Genomic DNA, 11,457 nt, shown 5'->3' on the forward strand with positions numbered 1-11,457 from the left:
TATTCCTTACGTGAGGGTAGGTAAATTTGACCCTTCCTGCTGGGATAATCTCTTTTATGAATAATTGTTTACAGAAAACACTTGTGTGTTAAGGATAGATTTTACTAGGTTAAATTAGTCTAAGCTGGTAACATTATTTCTTTATAGTCATTTAAAAATATTTACAAACCCTTACACTGCATGGTAGCACCTTATTTTAACAATGAACCCATGTGAAAAATAAACTATAGGTTTAATATTGATGAAGTTTTCAATGACCCCATTGAAATATCTGGCCAGGACTCTCCATGCACTAAAGTTGACCCCTGAAGATTCTTAGGGTGTAAGTAAAGGAAAATATAAGGCATGCTTCTGTTATTGGCCGTATTTCCATGAGCAAGATGGAAACAGAGAATGAGGGTGCATTGTGATTCTACTTCTCAAGCTCGGAGAGGAGGGAGAGACAAAATTGGAGCGCCCCAGGAATTCCAGACCACCAGGAAAGGGTCTGGAATCAGGAAGGGTAGAGGGATCAGGAAGAACCAAGTGTTTCTCATCTCTTTCTGGCTTTAGAACCAAAGACACTGACCCAGGGTCTCCCCGTTCCAATCAGCAGGTGGTAAAGGAAGTTCTTTGAGAAAGAAGTTGGCCTTGATTATTTACTGGCCAAATGGCTTCTACAACTTTGTGAACCAAATGGAAGAGTCAGTACTGCACACGCAAAGGCCGGGTCCCACTTTACTGACTCCTCCAGGTTTCTAAATGGAATCATTGGAGAAATTTGCCTCTTTCTGCCCAAGTAGAGTGTCCTGATCCCAATGGTCCCCTCATAAGCTAGTGGAAAAGACAATTCTTTTTAATGTTTGTTTATTTTTGAGAGAGAGAGAGAGAGAGCGCGAGCACGTGAGCAGAGGAGGGACAGAGAGAGAGGGAGACACAGAATCTGAAGCAGGCTCCGGGCTCCCAGCTGTCAGCACAGAGCCCTCTGCGGGGCTCGAACTCACGAACCAGGAGATCATGACCTGAGCCAAGTCGGACACTTAGCCACCCAGGCGCCCCACAAGACAACAATTCTAAGGTGAGAAGAAAATCCTGTCTTTGATGAAATCAGGGAAGCAAGCTATGGTGTTTTGTGACACAAGTCCCCAACTGTCGACCGCAGGAGGGATTTGCCACAGGGAATTGGAGAGGCCCCACAGAGATCTACGTCTTAAGGAAGGGTGCTTGTTATATATACGGGGGACTGCATGGTTGAAAGGGCCTGTATGTGTCCCCCAAAGAACAGGACTGAGGCCTGGGTAACTCCCGTCCCTGCCAGAGACCAAAGGGTGAGATAGGGTGGCTGGAAGAGTGGCCTTGTGAAACACAGACAGTGGGTGGTACTCAGTTTTGCAGCGGCTAATCTCCATCAAAGTTGGTAAATAAATTTTAAAACTTGGAATCACCAAAAATACACAGAAGTCTTAAATTTTTTTAAATGTTTATTTATTTTTGAGAGAGAGAGAGACAGAGTGCGAGCGGGGAGGGACAGAGAGCGAGAGACAGAGACACAGAATCCAAAGCAGGCTCCAGGCTCTGGGCTGTCAGCACAGAGCCCGACGCGGGGCCCGAACTCATGAACCATGAGACTGTGGCCTGAACCGAAGTCAGACGCCCAACTGACTGAGCCACCCAGGTACCCCCAAAATGCACAGAAATCTTGTGACATACAGGGCTTCCCTGGAAGTCATTTACAGACCTTCTGCTTGCCTGGAAGTTTCGAGTAGGATAAAGACTTCTATGAGCCCTCCACAATCAAGCAAGTCTCCTGGGTAGGGGTCCATATCACCGTCTAGCAGGAAGGCTGCTTATAGAATTCTCCATAGGGAAGCTCAGTGTCAAATTAGCCTGATATGTACAATATTAGGCTCAGAAAGACAATGGTGAAGCCTGAGAATCATGCTTAGACAAGCTGTCATTCACATACAAAGGCAAATGTGAGACATTAAAAAAAAATTTTTTTTTTTTTAGCTTTTATTTATTTTTGAGAGAGAGACAGAGACAGAGACAGAGTGTGAGTGGGGGGGGGGGGGCAGAAAGAGAGGGAGACACAAAATCTGAAGCAGGCTCCAGGCTCCAAGCTGTCAGCACAGAGCCCGACGCGGGGCTATATTTCCTGAACCATGAGATCATGACCTGAGCCAAAGTCAGACTTTTAACCAACTGAGCCACCCAGCGGCCCCAAGAGAGACATTTTTGAATGTGCAAGTGAGTATGACCTCTGTGAGTTCATCTTGAAATAAAAAAAACTTAATTTTGAGATTTCCTTAACCATTCATTAATAGACAGGCTGAAACGAGTATTAAGCCCATTTCAATATAAAAATCTAAACAATTGTGCCAATTTAGGTTTCAGCAGAGAAGGGAAATGTTTTATGTCTTCCTAATGGATCATTAATATAATTTATTTAACTTAATGAGCAAAAATCCAGAGCAGGATAGAATATTTGAGAAGTTTAGACATGTCTATTTCCTCATGTTTAATAAGGAAGAATAAAAAATTACTGCCTAAAATGAATACATTAAGCAATGGAGGCTTAAATCCTACTATAAATGTATTGCTTAAAAGTACAAAGATAGAGGCACTTGGGTAGCTCAGTCGAGTGAGTGGCCGACTCTTGATTTCAGCTCAGGTCATGATCCCAGGGTCATGGGATTGAGCCCTGCATTGGGCTCCACACTGAGTGTGCAGCCTGCTTAATGTTCATTCTCTTTCTCTCTCCCCCCCCTCCGTCCCCCCCACCCCACTTTCCCGCCCCTTGCCCATTTTCCCCACTTGCACCTGTGCTCTCTCTCTCTTTCTCCCTCTCTGAAATAAAGCAAAACAACAACAAAAACCCATGCATATCCTTTTAAAAGAAAAAAAAAAGTACAGATACCTTGTAGAGGAACCAAAATCATAATATAATCGATCAAAAATTTCAAGTGCAGGAAGGAGGGAAGGGAGGAAGAAAGGTACATGCATTTATTTCCCTTAGAGTTGATAGTTAATAACTCCTGTCTGAGATTAGTAATGCGTGAAACAGATATTGGGTATACAATACACTTAGAAAGGTATCCAATGGAAAGTTGACTGCCTAAAGAAAACAGAATATATACCAAGATAGTGTTCTGGTTGTATGAGTTGAATACGGTATAAGACAGAGGGAGAATCACTTTGACTTTTGTTCCGTGTCCATTTCGTTCTGTAGGATTTGATTTCTAATTTTTATTAATGTCACGGGTCTGTTTTATTTTTATCGTTACCAAAAGAATAAAAATAGGTGATATTGTTTCCCAGTGTTCAAGTCCCAGATTTGCATTAATGCTTGCATTATTGTTTTCTAAGTACAAAATTTCTGGGTTTTTTTTTTTTTGTTTTTTTTTTTTTGCCAGATTTCAGTAGAGGAACCTCCAGTTTCATATGTGAGAATTGTTTATAGAGCCCCAAATCTGCCTTGGTCATTGTGACCTCATCTTTATTGAGAAGGAAAGTTGGTTTGGAACCACAATAGTCGGTAGAGATAAACTGTCTCATATCTAATTAAATTTTCTAAGTCTTTTTGATTAAAGCTACCCTGATAAGAACTGTATGTTGAAACAGGTTAGACATTTCAGATTAACTTTGTAATAAGTTAAAAACAGGTCAAGAGACAGGAAATGAAAACTGGAGGCGAGCGAAGAAAATCTCCGGGTTCACGGGCAGTTCTTCCAGAATGAGTGCTGTGAAAATCCTCGGTAGAGGATGCATCATGAGAGATGAAGATGTGCGCAAAATAGAAGACAGCGAAAAATGCGAAAGAGCGTGTGTGCTCATCGTGAGTGATTTTTGCCTCAGTTCCTTCCATAGAGCCCTGTGAATGGAGACTCCAGCGGGCATGTCCTTGTGTTGGCTCAGAGAGAGGATGCTGGTCTGACATGGACCCAGCGGCCTAGATAGAAGTAGGTGTCACATGCCTACTGCCACCATTAATGTGCCTGCCATTGACCAACACAGGCGCACAGATTGGCTTTTGGAAACAATGGATCTGACTAATTCTAGAGGCTGTGTCTCATCACGCAGGCACTGTCCTCTCTCTGCCTCGGGTCCTGCCATTTTAGCTCATCACTTAACATCTGCTTCAGAGTCCTATTTTTATCCATCCACATGACAGTCTTCCCAGCAGAGTGACTTCTGCCTTGTGGCTAGAAGCCAGTCACGCTGGACTCACCAGCTGAAGCTTAAAATATTTGGGGTGCTCACCAGAAAGTTGTGTGGGGACAAATTTACCGTGAAGTTGCTGACCGTTAAGTTTTAGAGGTTTTCATCGCACAGGCTCCATATAAGATTCTGTGTCTAATTTCGTATTCTTGCTCGTCAAGCAGTCCTGGGCCAATTGAATAAACTTCAGATCCCATGTAACATGGATCAGAACCGTGCTTCAGATGTATAGCATGTGGCTTGGTGTTTAAATTTTATTTTAAAATTCATTTGATTTTGCCTTTGGGCAGTGACTCGGGAATTCAAATAGGCTAATGATTCTTCGCGACAGAATGCTACAATTAGTTGTGAAGTGGCTTCTGTTTAATGAGAATACTGGCCGCTATTTGTTGAGTGCTCATTTTGTGCTCAGTAGTCGTGTGAACAGGATTGCATTTGACATTCTTGGTACGCCTGGGACAGACTATTAAATTAGTCACTTTTGAAAGGATTTGCCATGGACTTGTTTCTAGAGAGTGGTATTGCCGGTGTGTTTATATTAATAATGAGCTACTAAAGTGTTTAAATGATCTCCTGCTGCAAACCCACGTATATCACAAATTCACAAGCAAGCCCAGTATTGGTTCCACTTGACCAACACGCATGTTCTCTGTTGGGAAATAACTATGCCTAACCCAAGTTCATGGCATCCAGGCCATGTTCTCTGATGGTTCTTCCAAAACAGGCAGTATGTTCACGTGTAGACATCAGCCATTTTCACGTGCAGGACAAAATTTAAGAACTGCTGAGCCAGAATTCCTGGCTGCCTTGGTTACAGAAGGTCGGCTTGGCTGCCCCTCTCTGAGGAGTGGGGAGGATCGGTCTGCAGTTTAATGCAGCGTCCCTTGCCTATTCGGCCTCCGAATCAGCTGGCCTAAGGGGTAACTTCCAGATCTTGACAAGCATGGAAGAAGTGGCCACATGAAAACCTGGCCCACCCTGAAATCATTTCCATGGTTTCGATGGTCTTTCCCACTTTACTCCGTTTGGCCAAAGAGTTTAGTTTGTACCAGTGGACAGCATAGAAGTAATCTTGAGCTTTGGATTTGGGCCGAGATTTTATTCCTTTGCCCCTTAATGAAAAACATTCCTGGCTTTATAGACCCAAATCAGATCTTGCTCGTGGTGACTTCGGCCTTTCGAATATGTAGTGCGTTGGCAATGTTTTTTAAGTAGCTGTATGATCACTAACTTGAATCCATTTGCTGAAGATCACATTAAATGATGCAAAAGAATTCTCCCCAGAACTATAGAATCTGTCCATTGGTGTCCAGTAACAGAGCCAGATGTCATTTCCCATTTTTTCCCTACTGAAGGAACAGGCATTGAAATGTAGCGAGATGAAAGACGTTTGGGACAGAATCTCACCAAATCTCAGTTTAGTGTGTGCAGTTTTTACTTATGGCAGGCTTCTCAGTTTGGGTTTTCCTTGATATAATGCACGTGGATGTAATGTACAGGAATGAAAAAGTGACTTGGAAAACTCGCCCTATGGATAGTATGGCAGCTTCCCTCTAAAGCAGATGTGATGGAACAGTTTTCCGTCCCGGTAATTCAGTTTCCTCTTAGCGCATTATGGACACATTTTCTGCACTGAGGTCTGCACCTGCAATGTTCTTCTATTAGTGGGATACCACTTTAAACATTTCATACTTTAAAACGTTCTTTAAAATTCATGCACTTCCATATATACTTAAAGCATATTTTACAGCTCGCAAAGTAGCTGCAAAGTTTTATTAAAAGTATGGCAAATGGCAAACGGCAGATTTTATTATATTAGGAATGGGGAAAGTGGAAGCAATCAGTGAATTTTCTTCCTTCAGAATGAAAGATACATTTTCCAGATGCATGTGGGTAGGGGAACTATTTGATTCCTCTCCAGTCTCGCTTGGAATAGGACTGTACTTTTCCTGTAATAGGAAGAAATTTGTGAGTTTCATATTAGTTTTGCGCATTTAATGTAGTAGCACAGTCAAAGCCATTATAAAAAAAGTGGCCTAGGTGAAAGAGAGATCCTTGGCATGAGTCCTCGCATTTGAACACGAGCTCTGTAACGTGTTGTGTCACGGTGAGGAAGTCACGCACTCCAAGTGCACAACCTCAAGCAACGTGAAGCTACACTCATAAAGGGTGGTGTGAGTTCCTGTTATTTTCATATCTTCAATGTCAAAGGAAAATATAATTCAGTTTCCTTTACATAGAAAAGAGGTTGACAGACAACAAAAGGAAAAAAAAGAGATAGATTGGACTTGATCAAAATAAAAAATTTTTTGGATCAAAAGACGCTTTGGGGACACCTGGCTGGCTCAGGCAGCGGAGCGTCTGACTCTTCTTTTTTTTTTTTTTTAATGTTAATTTCTTTTTGAGAGAGAGAGAGCAAGAGACAGTGCATGAGCAGGAGGGTGGGGGGGGGCAGAGAGAGAGGGAGAGACAGAATCTGAATGGAGCATGCAACTCTTGATCTCAGAGTTGTTCGTTTGTGCCCCACTTTGGGTGTAGAGATTACATAAAAAATAAAATCTTAAAACAAATGCTATCCAAATGGTGAGAAGACAACCTCCGGAATGGGAGAAAATACTTGTATAGCATATATCTAATGAGAGATTGCAATCCAGAATTTCGATTGAGTTAAAGACTGCAACTCAACAAAAAACTCAACGAACCTGATGAAAATAGGAGCAAAAGACTGGGGTGGATATTTCCCCAAAGATGATATACAAGTGGCCAATAATCACAGAAAAAGATGTTCAGCATAGCTAACATTAGGGAAATGCAAATCTGAATCACAATGAGCTATCACTTCACACCCATTAGGAAATTGGAACCCTGTGTACTGCTCTCGTGAATGTGACATTGTGCAGCCTCCGTGTAAATGATGTGGTTAGTTCTCAAAAAAATTAAACATAGAATTGCCACAGCATACATCATTTCCCCTATCGGGTGTGTGCCCCAAGGAAATGAGAGCAGACACTCAAAAACAGAGATTGGTACATTCGTTTTAAAAGCAACATTATTCACAATAACCAAAAGGTAAAGGCAACCCAGGTGTTCATTGACAGACGAAGGGATAAACAAAATGTGATTTATACAAATGATGGAGTATATTATTTAGGCTTAACAGCTGAGGAATGTCTGACCCCTGCTACAACATGGATGTAGCTCAAAGACATTATGGCAGGTGAAACAATCCAGTCATAGGTGGAAAAATAATGCCTAATTCCTCTTGCAAGAGGCACCTAGAGTACTTAAATTCATAGAGGTAGAAAATAGAAAGGTGTTTGCCAGGGTCTGCGACAAGGCAGGAATGAGGCGGTCCTGTTTAATGGGCCTAGAGCTTACGTTTTGAATGATTAAAAACCGCTGGAGATGAATGCTGTTGATTGTTGCACAACAGTGTGGTTGTACTCAAAGGCACACGATTGTACACTGGAAAATATTTCAAGTGGGGAGTTTTATGTTATATATATTTGATAAGGATAGCCAAAAAAAAAAAAAAAAAGAGAGAGTCATTGATAGGCTCAGATTACAGTCATTCCTAGCTACTTTGTCTTGGGGGGTTTGTAGAAGAAACAGCAAAATTGTAACTTGGTCTAGGTACCTTGAGGAGCCCAACATCCAGGGTATTTCCGTAGTAACAACTCTGTCTTGGGTGCTTGGCTTAGCATCTGTTTGTTCTGAAGTTTCCTGGGCACCCCAGGGCATGATGTACTAGGAAGCGTAGATTCTGGGGAAGTAGCAATGAATATGGGAGGTTTTGTGCCATGGGAATGGGTGTCTACGTACCAGTGATCAAGACCAATGTTTGAAGCCTTTCTTGATGCTCAAGAGCAGTGCTGTCCAAAGTGGTAGCTACTAGAGGTGAGGTGTGCTTCACTTTCAATTGAGTAAAATGAAAGAAAATGAACAATCTAGTTCCTCAGTTGCCCCACGCACATTTCAAATGATTGTTTGCAGTACATTCCATCAGCTGATTAATGGATCAAATAATATGGTCTATTTATACAATAGAATATTATTATTCCATCAAAAGGCATAAAGCCTTGATATATGTACGGCTGGAGTGAACCTTGAAAACATTATGCTATGTGAGGGAAGCCAGGCACAAAATACCACGCATTGTATGAATCCAGTTGTATGAAATGCCCTTAATAGGCAAATCCGTAGAGCTAGGAAGTAGATTAGCGATTGCCTAACGCTGGGGGGAGAGAGAATTAGGAGTGACTATTAATGGATATGGGATTCCTGATGGGGTGATCAAAATGTTCTGCAATTAGTGGTGATTGGTTTCACGACCTTATGAATATAAACACCAGTGAATCCACTGACTTTATGGTATGTGAATTATATCTCCCTAAAGATACTAAGTAATGTTATTTACTTATGTAAATTGTATGTAACTGTCAAATACATGTTATTATCTTGAGTGCAAGTGTCCTTTTAATTTACATAAATACTGTAGTGTTGTTTACTCAAAGAAAATATATTTACACGTGCCTAGTGTCTGTTGTATTGGACAGAAGAGGTCTGGAACATTTCCATCATCTCAGTAGGTGCTACTGGGAAGCCCTCCTCAGCAGAGAAAACACTGTTTTACAGGTAATAGATTCTCAGAATATCATCCCGGCTTCTCTCCACACTTCCTTTCTGGACTTCACTGCGAAGCATAAACATTTGTTGAAATGGCAGTTTTGAAATCACCTATAAGGTTTGTTTCAGCTCTAATAACATTCTTCCGGAAATCTCTGTGGGAAAGAAATTGTTTTTTCCCCACCATCTTTCTCCAACTCTTCTGATTTTTAAGATTTTCCTTGGAGTCTTTGGAAATTTCATACGTGACGTATGGCCAGAAGCGGCTGATTTCATCCCAGTAAAGGACACCTGGACTGTGTTTAAACTAGACAGGTTAACATTCTGATGATTTACATGTCTGTTTCCTTTTGTTCCAAGGTTCCTTATGTGAGTATTTCTGAGGTTTGGCCATGTTCTGGTTCTTTCAAGCCATGGCCAGACAGGTTATCATTTCTGTTCAAATGTCATGATCTTATCTATAGCCCACTCTGCCAGGATAAGAGAACACAGAGTTACTATCTCTGTAGGCTTCAGTAGTTCTAAATATTTCAAAGGAAATACTGACTTCATTGGAATTTATTGGGTTTTTGAAGATACACAAAATTTTATTTTTTTTTTTCAGGACTAATTTTATAAATAACCTCATTATAAGGGAACAGTGTTAGCTCTATGAAAACGACAGGGAAGAACCTTGAACGGATCTTGCTGAGTGAAAGAGACAAACCTAAAAAAGCTGTATACTTTACGATTCTGGCTACGTTACATTCTGGAAAAGGCAAAACTATGGAGAGAGTCATGATCAGTGGTTACAGGTGTATGAGGGCGAGAGAGACATGAATAGGTCAGGCGCAAGGGACTTCAGGTCGGGGAAGCTATTCCCTATGATCCTTTGACAGTAGATACGTGACCATATGCATTTGCCAAAGTCCATGGAATGTGCAGCAGAAGGATTGATCCCTCGTAGTAATTTGAACGTTGTTTAATAATGATGTGTTAATGTTGGGTCATCGGTCACATGAAATGTAGCTCTCTGCTCACGATGCTGATGATGGAGAGGCTGTTCAGGGGCTGAGTGGAAGCTATGTGACATCTCTGTCTTTTTTTCCCATCTCGCTGTGAACCTGAAATTGCTCTAAGATATAACGTCTATTCAGTTGAAGAACTCACTCATGCCATTAAAAAGCTGTAACGTAACTGAATTTGTAATTATTTTTTACACTTTTGTTTCAGTTTATTATTATTACTTTCATAGGCTCTATGTCCAAGGTGGGACTTGAACTCCCAACCCTGAGATTAAGAGTCCTGTGCTCTACTGACTGAGCCAGCCAGACACCCCATTCAGTTAATTTTCTTGTTCAATTTAGTAGCATACTGTGTATATGATACAGATATTGATTTTTATTTTTTTCCTTTTTCTGTCATTTGTGTATTTGAATAATACTAAGGAATTCCAGTGATATTCTCTAAATCACTAGATACTTTTCCAGTAATGGGTTTAAGAAATTACATTATATCATTGGTAAAAATCAGTAACATTTTCATTGGAAAACTTAGCTCTTAATTTTTTTAAATTATTTAACTGTGCTCGCAGGAAGAAAGAAGCACTAAGGAACATATTGAATGAGCTCTGTGTCCCCCGCCTTGCTTCTTAGTGAGTCTTGTATATTTGGTACCTCATTTAATCCTAACGACTGTTGGTTAGGTACTATTATCCCCCTTTTCCAGACAGATGTGAACTGGGACATGATCTTTAGCTTCTGTGGTCTGAATTACAACTGTCTTCAGTTCAGATTATCCACATCCAGGAGAGGTGGTCATGGCATTGGATGCTGTCCACTCTTGACCACAGCAAGTGAAATCTCACGAAACTGTAGCTGATGCACTTTCCGCGGTGGTCACAGGTCCTGGCCATTTACTTGGGAATTTACAATGTCTCTCAGAATAGGGAGCATAGAAAGAAAGCAACTGCATTTCAGGACCGGATGTGCATCCTGAGCTCAGAAGACCGCCTCTGAAGGAAGATCTTCAAGAAGCACGTTTAGCCTGTCTTAGTCCTTTAAGGCCGTGCTCCTTCATAGTTGTATTTTTTTTTAAACATCATTTAGGTATAATCACAAAGTGTACAGGTCACCCACGGTTCGTGTATAAGTCAGTGGGGTTTTAGTAAATGGGTCGAGTTGTGCAAACCTCAGTGTAATCCAGATTAAGATCTCTAGTGCATTTCCATTTCACCCCGGTTCCTCCGTGTGGTGCTGGCGACTATCACTCTCCTTCCTGTCTCTGTAGATTTTTCGTTTTCGGAATGGTTTTCGTAAATAGGACCATCCAGGATGTCCTTTGTGACTGCCTTCTTTCACCTAGCAGAATGTGTTCGAGGTTTACACCTGCTGTCACATGTATCTGCGCTGTGTTCTTTCTCATTGCTGCATTGGATTTGTCGATCCATTCTCCACTTTATGAATATATGTGTTGTGTCCATTTTCCTGGCTATTAGTAATAATGCTGCTGTGATGGTATTTTTGACTTGCTAATGCTTTCCCCGATAATGTAGTCAGTGCACCGACTTCTGATTTTTCTCACAAGCCTCTCCTGTGTGTAGACAAGGAATACACCCAGACCCCAAGGCCAGCATGAATCTAGCAGGAATATTTC

This window comes from Panthera uncia, chromosome X (assembly GCF_023721935.1).
Source record: "Panthera uncia isolate 11264 chromosome X, Puncia_PCG_1.0, whole genome shotgun sequence".
Classification (NCBI taxonomy): domain Eukaryota; kingdom Metazoa; phylum Chordata; class Mammalia; order Carnivora; family Felidae; genus Panthera; species Panthera uncia.